Source organism: Glycine max, chromosome 2, assembly GCF_000004515.6.
Source record: "Glycine max cultivar Williams 82 chromosome 2, Glycine_max_v4.0, whole genome shotgun sequence".
In the NCBI taxonomy this organism is placed as follows: Eukaryota; Viridiplantae; Streptophyta; class Magnoliopsida; order Fabales; family Fabaceae; genus Glycine; species Glycine max.
The window spans coordinates 17510660-17525630 of NC_016089.4; positions in this window are offsets into that span (position 1 = coordinate 17510660).

Consider the following 14971-nt stretch of genomic DNA (forward strand, 5'->3'; position numbering starts at 1 on the left):
TGCTCCGGTCTTGGCGTTACCGGACTTTTCAAAACCGTTCGTCGTCGGGATGCATCAGGCTCCGGCATGGGGGCAATATTATCGCAGGGGGGGCACCCAATAGCTTTTTTTAGTAAACAATTATGTCCGAAGCTTACACGATCGTCGACATACGTACGCGAGCTTGCCGCAATCACGAATGCCGTCAAGAAGTGGCGACAGTACCTCTTAGGTCACCATTTCGAAATCCTCACAGATCACCAAAGCTTGAAGGAATTGATGACCCAAGTAGTTCAAACACCTGAGCAGCATCGCTACTTGTCAAGATTGCTAGGGTACGACTACTCAATATGATATCATTCAGGACGAACTAATGTAGTTGCAGATGCCCTATCAAGAGTTGCAGAACCTCATACTGCCTCCATCTTCATTCTATCAACACCCCACTTCTTGTTTTTAGAAGATTTATATAAGGAACTTCAGTCACATGAGCAATTCATCTCCCTTCGAGAGCAGATACGATCATCACCATTAGACTTCCCTGAGCACACGACAACGTCCCACTTCATCCTTCACCATGGCCGCTTATGGTTACCTGAAAACTGTTCCTTCATCAAAGCCTTGATGACGGAGTTTCACCAGACACCCACAGGAGGCCACATGGGCTTCAAGAAGACTCTGAACCGCTTATCGGAGAACTTCACATGGAAAAACATGGCCGCGGACACACGCAAATTCGTTGCTGAATGCACAGATTGTCAACTTGTCAAATATGAAACTGCAAAGCCAAGAGGGTTGCTATGCCCTTTGCCGGTTCCGTCGCAGCCATGGGAAGGCCTATCAATGGATTTCATTGTAGGACTGTTGGCGTACAAGGGACACACCTACATCTTCATAGTAGTAGATCAATTCTCGAAAGGGATTCACCTTGGCATGTTGCCAACGCAACACACAGCACAAGGAGTTGCCCAGCTCTTCATGGAGATGGTGGGAAAGATCCATGGATTGCCCAGAAGCATCATGTCGGATAGGGATTCACTCTTCACCAGCAAATTCTGGCAAACGTTATTTTCCTTGAGCGGCACCAAGCTCAGGATGAGCTCCACCTACCATCCTCAGACGGATGGCCAGACGGAGGTAGCCAATCGAGTGGTGGAGCAATATCTACGCGCCTTCGTCCATCGCAAACCCTCGACGTGGGGACGCTTCCTGCTGTGGGCAGAGTGGTCGTACAACACCTCCGTTCACTCAACCACTGGGTTAACTCCATTCGAAGTCACCTTTGGACGGAAACCTCCCAATTATCCTCGCTATGTAGAAGGTTCTGCACAGATAGAAGCTGTAGACGAATGGCTCAGTCAAAGAGAAGAAGTCATCGCGTTACTTAAACAAAAATTGCTGAAGGCTCAAGCACGCATGAAGAATATAGCATATGAACATCGCCGAGATCATAGCTTCAATATCGGAGACTGGGTCTTAGTTAAACTACGACCATATAAGCAAACAATGATGAAGGGTTCCACTGACTCGAAGCTCGCCAAACGCTTTTTCGGACCATTTCGAATAATAGAAAGGTTGAGTCCAGTTGCGTACAAACTCGCGTTACCGGAAGATTCACGCATACACCCAATCTTTCATTGTTCCCTTTTAAAACCCTTCATAGGATCTCCAGCTTCAACGCAAGCTACACCCTTGCCACCCTCGACCGTGGATAACCAACCAGTCCTCGTTCCACTAGCCATTTTGGGCCACAAGACAGTCCTGACAGAAGCAGGCCCAAAGGAGCTGGTGTTGGTGCAATGGAAGGACCTACACCCCGATGAAGCTTCATGGGAAGAATGGAAGGTCCTTAAGAGCCTTCATCACCTTGAGGACAAGGTGCTCTTCGAAGGCAGCGGGAATGATACACCCAATAGTGAAGATAGCAGGAGAGAGTTGCAATCAACAAAGCCCAAAAGGCAAATTAACATCCCCACACGACTGAGGGAGTACGTGTTGAAAACCTAGGGCCATGCATGAAGCTTCAATGAACAACTACCTAGCATAAGCTTCAACGAACTACCACCTAGCAGTTAGGATACCGTTAGGGTAGTTACACACAATGCCAATTGTAACCAATTATAAAGGATGTAATTCACGTTGATGGACATAAGAAATAACAAACACTCTTCTCATCCTTTCTATCTATCTATCTCTCTCTCTCTCTCTTCGTCTCAAACTATCCCTCGCGGAGACTCATTGGGTCTCGAAGACCAGCACTAACACTGGTATACTAGCAAGCAGGTAAAAATCACATTTGAGATTTGTTCATTTTATTTTTCATTAATCCAAATATAATATAGGCTGAATTTGTCTTATTAAAATATGTATTCCAAATTTAGTTTAAACTTATGAATGAAGAAACATTTTTTGATAGGTGGGAGGATGGACCATTGCTTACGATGGACTTACTTTTGTTACCATAAGAGGTGCTGGTCATCAAGTTCCTAGTTTCACACCCAAGTAAGCTCTGTAGTTGGTTCGAAACTTCCTAGCAAATAAGAAATTACCATCTCAACCAATTTAATCATTTTTTTAATTTATCATTTTGAAGATTGTTTCACAATAAGAATGGGTATTTCTTGTTTCTGGGTTTCAAAAAGCTCACTTGTTCTATTTTCTTATATTTTTTAAGAGGGGTTCTATTTTCTTATTATCTATATTATTCTAAAAACTGTCTGGCCACCAATCACATTTACACATGTTGTTATTTTGTGAAATATAGGTCGAGTGTAAGAAGATAAAGCAAATTAAAATTATGAACCTTTTCCTCCTTCATATTGTGGAACCTTCACTGATGCATGATTTGTTACTATTCCTTTTATACATCATGATTTTTATCCTTTGTGCATCTGTTATTAATAGTTTAGGACTTTAGGCTACAAGAATCAGAATTAGAATCAGAATCAGAATCATGTGAAGTCTTATGAAAGATTTGTCTATATCAAAATTAATTCTGATTTCTTTTATATTGTTCTTAATCAGTTTTAATAAATTCTCAACCTATTTTTGCTAATTGCAGGCTAGTGATTTGATCAAAAAGGAATATGACATGAAGTGCAAATTCTTACGGAATCTGGAATCAAAAGGAGAAAAGACTTCTAGAATTGATAAAACACGTGTTGTAGTCAAGGGTCTGCATTCAAGAATTAGAATTGCAATTCTTAGGATAGACTCTATATATCTAAAAGGATTAAGGAATTGCGGGACAAAGAGCTTACTCCTCAACTTGAGGAGTTGATTGACGAGTATGATTCTATAGATTCATCTTGTTTTACTAAGGTTATTTTTCATGCTATCATTTTTTTGCTTTATATTACATTATATTTTGAAGTTGGGGTGAAAGGAGCACCATCTATGAAAGCAATTCACAGTGTAAACAAAAACATTTTGAAGAAAAAGTTATTACAGATCGAGTTTTTATTTATTGTGACTAACATTCTAAGACAGTTTTTTAGAATCCAATTTTTTTTTTTAAAAAAATATGATATTCTAAGACGGTTCTTAAAAATCCGTCTTAGAAAAACTGCACATTCTAAGATGATTCTTAGGAAAATAACCATCTTAGAATGTGTAGCTTTTTTAAGACGATTTTTCAAGAACATCATAGAAAGTTTGACTTTCTACGATGTTGGTTACAAAGACGGTTCAAAACCGTCGTTAAAAGTGCCTTAAAACCGATGTAGAATCATCTTTTTGTAGTAGTGTTAAGCAGATTAATCAAGATTCGGTTCTAGATCATGTGTAAATAAAATACTTTGTGGGAGAGGTAAAGCCCATAATGTTTGTCTTTATATTGTGAATGGAATTTGTTTTTAACTGTCAACTGAAAATATCTTGATACATATAAAAAATACAAATAAATACATAAATTAACACTACTAGAGAGGATTAAGATTTTTTTTTCATGCAGCCAACAACTAGGTGAAAGCTACCACATGATCTTATCTTTTCCTAATAAATGAGAAAAGTTTGATTACGTTGACAACTTGAACTAGTAGTGGTCAATGATAACCAAAGAGTATGATCGAACTAGTGCAAACAATATTATGGGGCAGAGAAGTGAAGAAGTTTAATTGATATATAGTTTGGATGGATGAAAGGAGACTAGTAGTGACCACTATTATATACAACAACTCTTTGAAAATTGGAGGTGCTTTTCTTACTTTTCCTTTAGTATATATGTTACTTTGGAATATTAGGAGACTTCACTTATATTGCTTTGTTACAATTATATTTCATGTTATGCCTAATTGTACTTGAGATCAATTTATTGATGAATGAGAGTTACTTGAAGTCCTATGACATGTAGTGCACTTACAATTTTTTTTAGTGGGTTGATATACAAAAATGAGGAGAACTAGGAAACTGTGTTTGACAAATGCTAAGTTTTTGAAAAGCAGCACTCAAACTGCTGGAATTGTCTGTAGGTTGGATTTACTATTGAATCTTTCTCAAGATTTATTGATCTATTTTTAACAATTCAAATAAGATGTTCTTGCATTTTGATTAGGGACTTCATCTGAAGCTTTCTGTGACTTGATTTTACTGCCTCTCTTTAAATTGTTTGTTTATAAATGTTTGGAAGGATTTATAGATACGGATTCAATTATAAAAGCTTTAATTATAGAGACAACTTTTATGTCCTAAACATGTAGATTTATATATTTTTTTCCCTCTTGATTTAGTTGCATGTCTTGGTTTTCATTTTGTTTCTACTTTTTAAAGTATTAAAGAGCTCAAGTTTTGTCTTTGTAAGTTGTTGTTGCTTGTTTTACCTAGATTATCATATCCATGGCTTGCCTCTAAAATGATTCTTTTTCCCTAGGAAAAAGATAGTTGATGTTGTATTAGATACCATATCTGATCTTGACAAATTTGAGCAGGGAATCAGGGATTGCCTTGTAACCTAACTCTATAGGATAACCTCACCTACTTTTTTATGTGGAAAGTTGGTCATTAAAAATCATTCAAGTATGTGCTCCTGTTTATATCCTTTGAATTCAACATTCCATTTCATTATGCCTATTGCCTACTTTCCTTTGATTTTTTTATTTTTTAGTTACTGTCAATTACCATAACGTGAAAGGTTGACAGTGTCTACAGTCTTAAACTTCAATAACAGATTACACTTTCAAAAATCAAACAATTTTAGTGTTTAATTTCATTAACTAATACACCTAAATCTTGCTTTCACTTTAAACTGTTAGCATCCTTACTGTCTGAACCGGGCTTGGGTGTTGTCACTTTGCTAATACTTTCACATGTTTCTTAGGGAATCTATTGGTTTAATCACCAATTTTCTGTTATCACTGTGTGTTGTCTGTCGAGAATATCAAAATGCTTTTGCCTTACTTAAATTACTTCTTATTAGTTCTCTCAATCTAGAATCTATGAGTACTCTATCAATACATATCTAATACTCTTTTTCAATGCATTCAATCCTCTAAATCATTTCATATACCTTTTTAACCAATCATAATCATGTTGTGGACATAAGTTTATAAAATAAGTATAATAAAATTTAATACGTTTATTAATAAAATATTACCTCAATCAAATATTTTACTCTTATCAACTATCAAGGGAATAATTGTCCACCCTCGTGTAGCATGCAATTCATATATTATTATTTCCAACCCACTCTATATATTAAATGCTTGTCTATTTGGTAGTATATAGGAGCTTGGACTAAATTATTGAAATATCCTTATCCTATGGCCCTTCCTTCGATCAACACAAAATCCTTATCCTATGTCCACACAAAAAAATGTATAACATAGGCATGGTATAAAGTAGATCCAGTGGGTAACATGGACATGGTAATTTTGTAGGCACTTATAATTTTGTTGTTTGCATCGTCATTCACGATATTCATTGTTGGAGACTGTTAGTGAGCATTATCACAGGTATGAATGCAAAACATACTTTTCTTGGGTTGTTTTTTGTTATGAGTCCTTTTTTACGTTGTTTTATGTGATTAATGACTATTGTTTTGTATATAATTAATATTCATCATGAGTGAACCTTAGATTTCCATTTGAGATTGAATACAATGATTCTTGCAGACAATTTTCATTAATCATTGTATTGAATCTTAAATTGTCCATTTGGACAGTTTGGGAAAAGTCATATTTTTATGGTAGATTCATGCATTAAGGTTAAGATTATTTTGTTGAATTTGATGAAATTTCGGTACAATGCATTTCTAGTTGTTCTCTGAGTGCATACTTGATTGTCGGGGAATTACTCTCACCGCTTTCATGTCGTGTACTTGGAGATCAATGTGAAATGCTGTGGAAATTTCATCAAATTTAACAAAAGAGACTTAACCTTGACGTATGAATCTACCATAAAAAAATGTCTTCCTAAATGGGATAGGGCCACACCTTCAATGAAAAAGTGAGATTTTCATGCATCGAATAACTTTGTGAGTATCACAAGGTTATTATTTAGATGGATCAAAGTTGGATGAATGAAAGTCGCATAAGCCCTGCGTATGAGGAAGGTGTGGAACAAGTTTTATAATTTTCTTTCGAAAGAAGTCGATTGAATGGGGATGTAAAATTTTTTTGTCCTTGTATAAATTGTTTGAACGGGAGATGGCAAAAACTTGATGACATACGAGAGCATCTATTGTGTGATGGGATTAAGAAGAATTATACAATGTGGATATGGCATGGTGAATTGACAGACATGCAGAGGGGGTCCCAATCTGAACCGTTTGATGTAGAAATGGGAGATCACTTAGAGGATATGATTCGTGATCTTGGACAAGAGTCTTTTCAGTAAGCATTTGCCCATATGTATGATACATTGCAAACTAATTCAAAGAAGCCTTTGTATCCGAGGTGCAACAATTCCTTAACATTATTGTCAATGGTGTTAAGTCTGGTTGATGTGAAGGCCAGATATGGGTGGAGTGACAAAAGCTTTAGTTCACTGCTTCGAGTAGTGCATGATATGCTTCTAGAGGAAAACACGTTGCCAAAAAGTTACTATCAGGTCAAGAAGATATTACGTCCAATGAGTATGGAGTATCAGAAGATTCATACTTGCCCTAATGATTACATAGTGTACAAACATGAGTTTGAAGAAATACACAAATACCCTAGGTGTAGGGTATCACGGTACAAAGTAAAGGATGATGACGAGTGTAGTTGTGACAAAAACTCAAAGAAAGGCCCCCTAGTGAAGATGTTGTGGTATCTTTTGATCATTCCAAGGTTTAAGCATATGTTTACTAATGCAGACGATGCAAAAGATCTTACATGACATGCAAATGGGAGAAACTGTGATGGAATGCTTTGTCATCCGGCTGATTCCTCCCAGTGGAAGAAGATTGATTATTTGTATTCGGATTTCGGCAAAGGCAAGAAATCTTAGGCTTGGACTTGTCACTGATGGAATGAATCCATACGACAATTTAAGCACTCAACACAGTTCGTGGCCAGTTATGCTAGTAATTTACAACTTGCCTCCTTGGTTGTGCATGAATCGAAAATACATGATGTTGTCTATGATGATATCGAGCCTAAGACAGCCAGGAAATGACATTGATGTTTATCTCAGTCCCTTGATTGAAGACTTGACAAATTTGTGGGACGAAGGGGTTTCAATGTTTGATGGGTTTCGAAATGAGACTTTTGATTTGCACGCAATGCTTTTTTGTACCATTAATGACTTTCTAGCATATGGGAATTTGAGCGGGTATAGTGTTAAGGGCCATCGTGCATGCCGCATCTATGAAGAAGACATAAGCTACATACAACTGAAACATGGTAGAAAAATAGTATACACTAGCCATCGACATTTCTGAAACCTTATCACTCTTACAGGTGATTGAAAAAAACGTTTAATGGAAGTCAAGAGCATAAAAGTGCGTCGATACCGTTAACTGGTCACTAGGTCTTTCAGCGGGTTCAACACTTGAATACTATACTTGGAAAGACCCAAAAGAAGTAAAGAAAAAAAAGTAAGACTTGCATATGGAAGAAAAGGTCGATTTTGTTTGATCTTTCGTACTAGCCTGATCTAGATGTTAGACATTGTATTGATGTTATGCATGTAGAAAAAAAATGTCTATGATAGTGTCATTGGGACGCTCTTTAACATTCAAGGCAAGATGAAAAATGGTTTGAATATTCGTCAAGATCTAGTTGAGATGGGTATACAAGCCCAGTTACATCCAAGGACTGATGGTAAAAAAATATACTTGCCTCCAACTTGTCATACTTTGTCCAGAAAGGAGAAGATGAGTTTTTGTCAATGTCTGCGTCGTGTCAAAGTTCCACAAGGACACTCTTCAAATATTAAGAGCCTTGTGCAGTTGAAAGATCTAAAGTTGGTAGGCTTAAAGTCTCACGATTGCCACATCTTGATGCAACAATTGTTAGTCATGGCCATATGAGACATTTTGCCTAACAAAGTCAGGCTTGCCATAACTCGGTTATGCTTGTTCTTCAATGCCATATGTAGCAATGTCCTGAATCCTGTCAAGTTAGATGAGCTGGAAAATGAGGTTGCCATTATATTGCGTCAATTGGAGATGTATTTTCCTCCTGCTTTCTTCGATATCATGGTTTACTTAATTGTTCATCTGGTTAGAGAAATCAAATGTTGTGGTTCTGTTTATTTGTGGTGGATGTACCTGGTTGAGCGATACATGAAGTGATGTAAGCTCCATTGGAGCTTGTAGGCCTAGGATCTTCTTCATCAATGGATTCCTTTGCTTCTTGGAAGATGAATGGCAGCGGAATAGAGAAGGAAGAGAGAGAGGAGACGCCACTTCAAGGAGAAGATGAGTCTAGAAGAAGATCATGGATAAGAGCTTTGAGGAAGAAGGAGATGAATGGAGGGAGAGGAAGAGAAGAGCACGAAATTTTGTGCTCTAAAAGAGCTCTGAAATATGAAGTTTAATTTTCAAATGATCAAAGTTGAAAAAATGCACACACATGACCTCTATTTATAACCTAAGTGTCACACAAAATTGGTGGGAAATTCAAATTTCACTTGAATTTGTAATTGAATTTGTGGAGCCAAACTTTGGAGCCAAAATTTCACTAATTATGATTAGTGAATTTTAGTTATGGTTCAGCCCACTAATCCAAGATCAATTCCAAGATTCTCTACTAAGTGTGCTTAGGTGTCATGAGACATGAAAAGCATGAAGGACATGCACAAAGTGTGACTACATGATGTGGCAATAGGGTGTAGTAAGCAAATGCTCACCTCCCCCTCTAAAATTTAATTGGATTGGGCTTCTACCAATTCAATTAAATTTATTTCCCAACACACATATCAAATATTCACTTAGTGCATGTGAAATTACAAAACTACCCCTAATCGAAAACTAGTCTAGGTGCCCTATAATACAAGGGCTGAAAAATCCTATATTTCTTGGATACCCTGCCTACATTATGGAGCCCTAAATACAAGGACCAAATATAATGACATCCTAGTCTAATATGTACAAAGATAATTGAACCCAACCTTGGCCCATGGGCTCAGAAATCTACCCTGAGGTTCATGAGAACCCTAGGGCCTTCTTCAGCAGCTATAACCCAATCCTCTTGGAGCCTTCTTCAACCTTGTTCTTTCAAACCACAATTCCAGAAAATCTACTTCTTCCCAGAATTATCTCGTGGTCATAACTCCCGTTTTACGCACTCAAATTAAGTGATTCTTGAGCCTAAATTGAATTTCAAGACGAGACCTTTCACCTCGTTTTGGAATCACCTCATTTGGAGCCCTGTAGCTTGAGTTATTGCCATTTCTATATCTCTGTCCAGCCACCACTTAACCTATGTTTTCTCATCTCATTATTCCATTTTATGCCAAGAACCACCTTATTAAAACCCATAAAATTAACCACCTTATTTTCCATCCTTTCCTTAATCGATTTCCGCATTTTCCATCAAGGTTTAATCCTATACGATCCTAAGTCAGCCTTTGTGCAATGAAGGTTCATATCATTTGGTAATCAGAGCTCCGATTCTAGGATCAACACTTCCTTTGCTGGAAATATTGAGTAACATCCTTCTTTATTCTCTTTGCCATTTATATTACCTTCTTATTCATATTTTTTTTAGGCTGAACCATTGCAAAAGTTACACCTTTTGATCTTTTTGTTAAAAAAAAGCAGAATTTGGTATAAGCAAAATTAAAAAAAAAAATTGGGCTGAATGGTTCATGCTTGAAGAACTTTTAAAAAAAAAAATCTCTTTAAGGTAATATATTGGTTGCATGAAGAATTGTTACTTGAATTCCTAAATTCTGAATTTTATTTCCTTCATTTGTTCCTAAAAACATTGTTAGCCTTTTTCTTGGTTAACCTTTTCCTTGTCTCTCTAGCCTTACCTTACACATATTGGTGAATTGTTCTTTGTTGTGGCCATAATCTCTTGAATTGCCTAAGAACTCAAGGGGAATTAGAGTGGTAAAAGGCAAGAGTGTTTCATTAGAGAAAAACCATAATTGTGTGATACACTTGAGTGGGTGAGGTATTCAAACAACAACTATAATTGTCTTGTTACATTTGATTTGTTTGTTTGAGATGTTAGGTACTAATCCTAATGATGGAGTGGGGCTTTCGCAATTCCAAATGCAAGCTTTGATGCAACATTTGGAGAGGTTAATGAAACAACGAGATGAAAATAGAACATGTTTTCTCATGCAACGACTATGAGGAGGACCAAAAGGTGAAGCTTGCTGCCACGGAGTTTTTCGACTATGCTCTTGTGTGGTGGAACAAGCTACAAAAGGAGAGAGCAAGAAATGAAGAGCCAATGGTTGATACATGGACAGAGATGAAAAAGATCATGAGGAAGCGGTATGTGCCGGCTAGTTACTCAAGGGACTTGAAATTCAAGCTCCAAAAACTAACCCAAGGCAACAAGGGGGTTGAGGAGTATTTTAAGGAAATGGATGTGCTCATGATTCAAGCAAAGATTGAAGAAGATGAGGAGGTAACTATGGCTCGATTTCTTAATGGTTTGACTAATGATATCCGTGATATTGTTGAGCTGCAGGAGTTTGTTGAAATGGATGATTTGCTTCACAAAGCAATCCAAGTAGAGCAACAATTAAAAAGGAAAGGAGTGGCTAAGAGGAGTTTTACCAACTTTGGTTCTTCTAGTTGGAAAGACAAAGGTAGGAAAGATGGGGTTGCTACTTCTAGTAGTTCCACACCTACCCCATCAAAAAATCGCTCAAAGTCCCAAGAGGAACCCTCTAAAAGGAGTAGAGATGTGAAGTGTTTCAAGTGCCAAGGCCTCAGACACTATGCTTATGAGTGCCCTAACAAAAGGTCCATGGTTCTTAGAGATGGAGAATATATAAGTGAATCCGATGTTGAAGAGGAAGAGGAGAGTGAGTACGTAGAGGAAGAGGAGACTCCGGAGGGAGATTTGTTGATGATTAGACGATTACTTGGTGGTCAATTGAAGCATGAGGAGGAGAGCCAAAGAGAAAACATCTTTCACACTAGATGTTTAATCAATGGCAAGGTGTGCATGGTGATCATTGATGGAGGTAGTTGCACCAATGTGGCTAGTGCTAGATTAGTGTCAAAGCTAAATTTAGCTACTAAACCACATCCTAGGCCATACAAACTTCAATGGCTTAGTAAGGATGGGGAGGTGCAAGTGAGGCAGCAAGTTGAAGTGGACGTTTCCATTGGGAAATACAATGATAAGGTACTTTGTGATGTTGTTCCTATGGAGGCCAGTCACTTACTTTTGGGGAGACCATGGCAATTTGATAAAAGAGCCAATCATGACGGTTACACCAACAAGATCTCTTTCATGCACCAAGACAAAAAGATTGTGCTCAAGCCATTGAGTCCACAAGAAGTGTGTGAGGATCAAAAGAAAATGAGAGAAAAACTTCTTCAAGAGAAAAGAGAAAAAGAAAAAGTGAGCAAAACACTTGAGAGTGAGAAAAAGAGGGAAACACTTGAGAGGAAAAAAATTGAACAAAAGAAGAGTGAAACACTTGAAGTGAGGGAGAGCTATTTAGCCACAAAAAGTGAGGTCAAGAGGTTGTTTCGTGCTAAACAGTCACTATATATCTTGTTTTGCAAAAATCAGATTTTGACCACTAACACTTTTGATGATTTTGAAGTGCCTTCTAGTGTTAAAACTCTTTTGCAGGATTTTCAAGACATGTTTCCACCAAATGTGCCAAGTGGACTACCACCTTTGAGGGGAATTGAGCATCAAATTGATCTCATTCTGGGAGCTTCTTTGCCCAATAGGCCAGCCTATAGAAGTAATCCACAAGAAACCAAAGAGATTCAAAGACAAGTGGATGAACTCATTAGCAAAGGTTGGGTAAGAGATAGTATGATTCCTTGCGCTGTTCCAGTGATTTTGGTCCCTAAAAAGGATGGGACATGGCACATGTGTTCCGATTGTAGAGCTCTCAATAACATCACCATTAAATATAGGCATCCTATACCTAGGCTTGATGATTTGCTTGATGAATTGCATGGTGCATGTTACTTCTCTAAAATCGATTTAAAAAGTGGATACAATCAAATTAGGATTAGAGAAGGGGATGAATGGAAAACTGCTTTTAAAACCAAATATGGTTTGTATGAATGGTTGGTTATGCCTTTTGGCCTAACTAACGCTCCTAGCACTTTCATGAGATTAATGAACCATATCTTGAGAGAGTTCATAGGAAAGTTCGTTGTGGTGTACTTTGATGATATTCTTATCCATAGCACTTCACTTGATTTTCATATTGATCATTTAAAATCTGTCTTGACTGTGCTTAGAGAAGAACAATTGTATGCCAATCTTGAAAAATGCATCTTTTGTACTAACTGTCATACCCTAATTTCGTCCAGGGATTATTACTTGATGACATGCAACCTTTGGTTAGCCGCTTTGAGATTACTTGGCGTCCTTTGTTGCACAATAAATGAAGTCCCGAGTCAGAAATCAAAAGGAAGCAGGCTTACGCGATCCGTGAAATTCCGTAATGTGGCGGAAATCGAAAAGAGGTGTTTTTGCGCAATCCGTGAGTTTCCGTAACTTCTTCGAAAGCTAAAAAAGAGTAAATACATAATCCGTAAGGATTCGTAACCTTGCGGAAGGAAAATAAGTATCGTTACGAAATTCGTGAAGTTTCATAACGTTACGGAAAAAGAATTACCAAAAAAGTAGAAGGGGGTGCATTTAGTAAAAAGGGGGGTACAAATAGCAATCCGACCCACTTGGGCCTTCCAGATTCTTCCTCTAGAAGGCTGTTGCTTCTGGAGGAAGCAACCTTGCTCGCCTGGGCGAGCTGGGTGGCAAGCTCCTCCCCTATTTTGCTATAAAAAGGGGGAGGAGTGAAGGGAGAAAGGGTTTAGCCTTCTTGGCACTTCTGATTCTCTCGAAATTGCTGAGTAAAATTGTTTCCGTGAAGAAAATCCAAGCCGAGGCGCTTCTGTAACGTTTCCGTGAGTAATTACGCGAAGATTTTCGACCGTTCTTCAACATTCATCGTTCGTTCTTCGTTTTCTTCAGTCTTCAACGGGTAAGTACCTCAAATCGAGCTTTTCAATTCATTCTATGTACCTGTGGTGGTCCACATTTCGTTTCATGTATTTTTATTCTCGTTTTCATTTACTTTCCGTACCCCCTTTTGACGTGCTTCAGTCATTTATTTAAGTCGTTTCTCGCCTAATCTAAAAATAAAATAAATTCTCACCGATCATTTGAATTGTATCATCTGTTAATTTCTGTTAAAATGAATTCTGACCGTTCGGTCGTGCCGTAACCACGTTGAAAATCAAAAAAGAGATAAAATAATAATATAATAATAAAAAAATACCTTTTTAGTAAAATAAAGCGAAAAATCAATCGGACGTTTTCTCTTTGGGATTTCTCATTCTTAATTGAATTGACTAATAACTAAAGTGAAACTAAGGCTAAAATCAACTCGCCTAGTCAAGCTCATCCACAAAAAATAGGGTTTTGAAAGTTTATCATTTCAGTTTCTTACCAAGTAAAATGGATCATTTTTAAGGTCCAACGCCTTAAAATGATCACCTTTCAAGTAAAAAGAATCGCTTGATTCACGCTTAAGAAAGAACTACGTAGGTCTGATTTCCTCTCCAAAGGAGGGTACGTAGGAGCAAAAACCCCGCTTTTGTCGACCTCAAAAAATAAAAAGAAATAAAAGTTAAGATAACACAATTTCACAATTCTAAAAAATATGCTGTTGTCCTTTGAGACAAACGTGAGAGGTGCTAATACCTTCCTCAAGCCTAAATACAACTCCCGAACTTAGAATTTTCATTTTGACCGGTTTCCTTCGGTTTTCCCGACGTTTTCCACAAATAAACGTTGGTGGCGACTCCGCGCATCTTTTCTCCTTTGGAAAGCGCACCCGTGAGCCTCGCCCTCGCTCGCCCGCAAAAGGGCACGTTGCGACATTAACCATATTGTGTTTCTTGGTTTTGTTGTGAGTTCAAAAGGAGTGCAAGTTGATGAGGAGAAGGTTAGGGATATTCAAGAATAGCCTACACCTAAGTCCGTGACTGAGGTGAGGAGTTTTCATGGCTTAGCAAGTTTTTATAGACAATTTGTGAAGGATTTTAGCACATTGGCAGCACCTCTCAATGAAGTGCTCAAGAAAAATGTTGGTTTCAAATGGGGAGAGAAACAAGAAGAAGCTTTCAATGTTCTAAAGCAAAAGCTAACTAATGCCCCCATACTTGTGTTGCCAAACTTTAAAAAATCTTTTGAAATTGAGTGTGATGCTTCAAATGTTGGGATTGGGGCTGTGTTGATGCAAGAAGGCCATCCAATTGCTTATTTTAGTGAAAAGTTAAGTGGTCCTACCCTTAACTATTCAACTTATGATAAGGAGTTGTATGCCTTAGTACGGGCTTTGAAAACATGGCAACACTACCTTTATCCCAAGGATTTGTCATTCATAGTGACCATGAGTCCCTCAA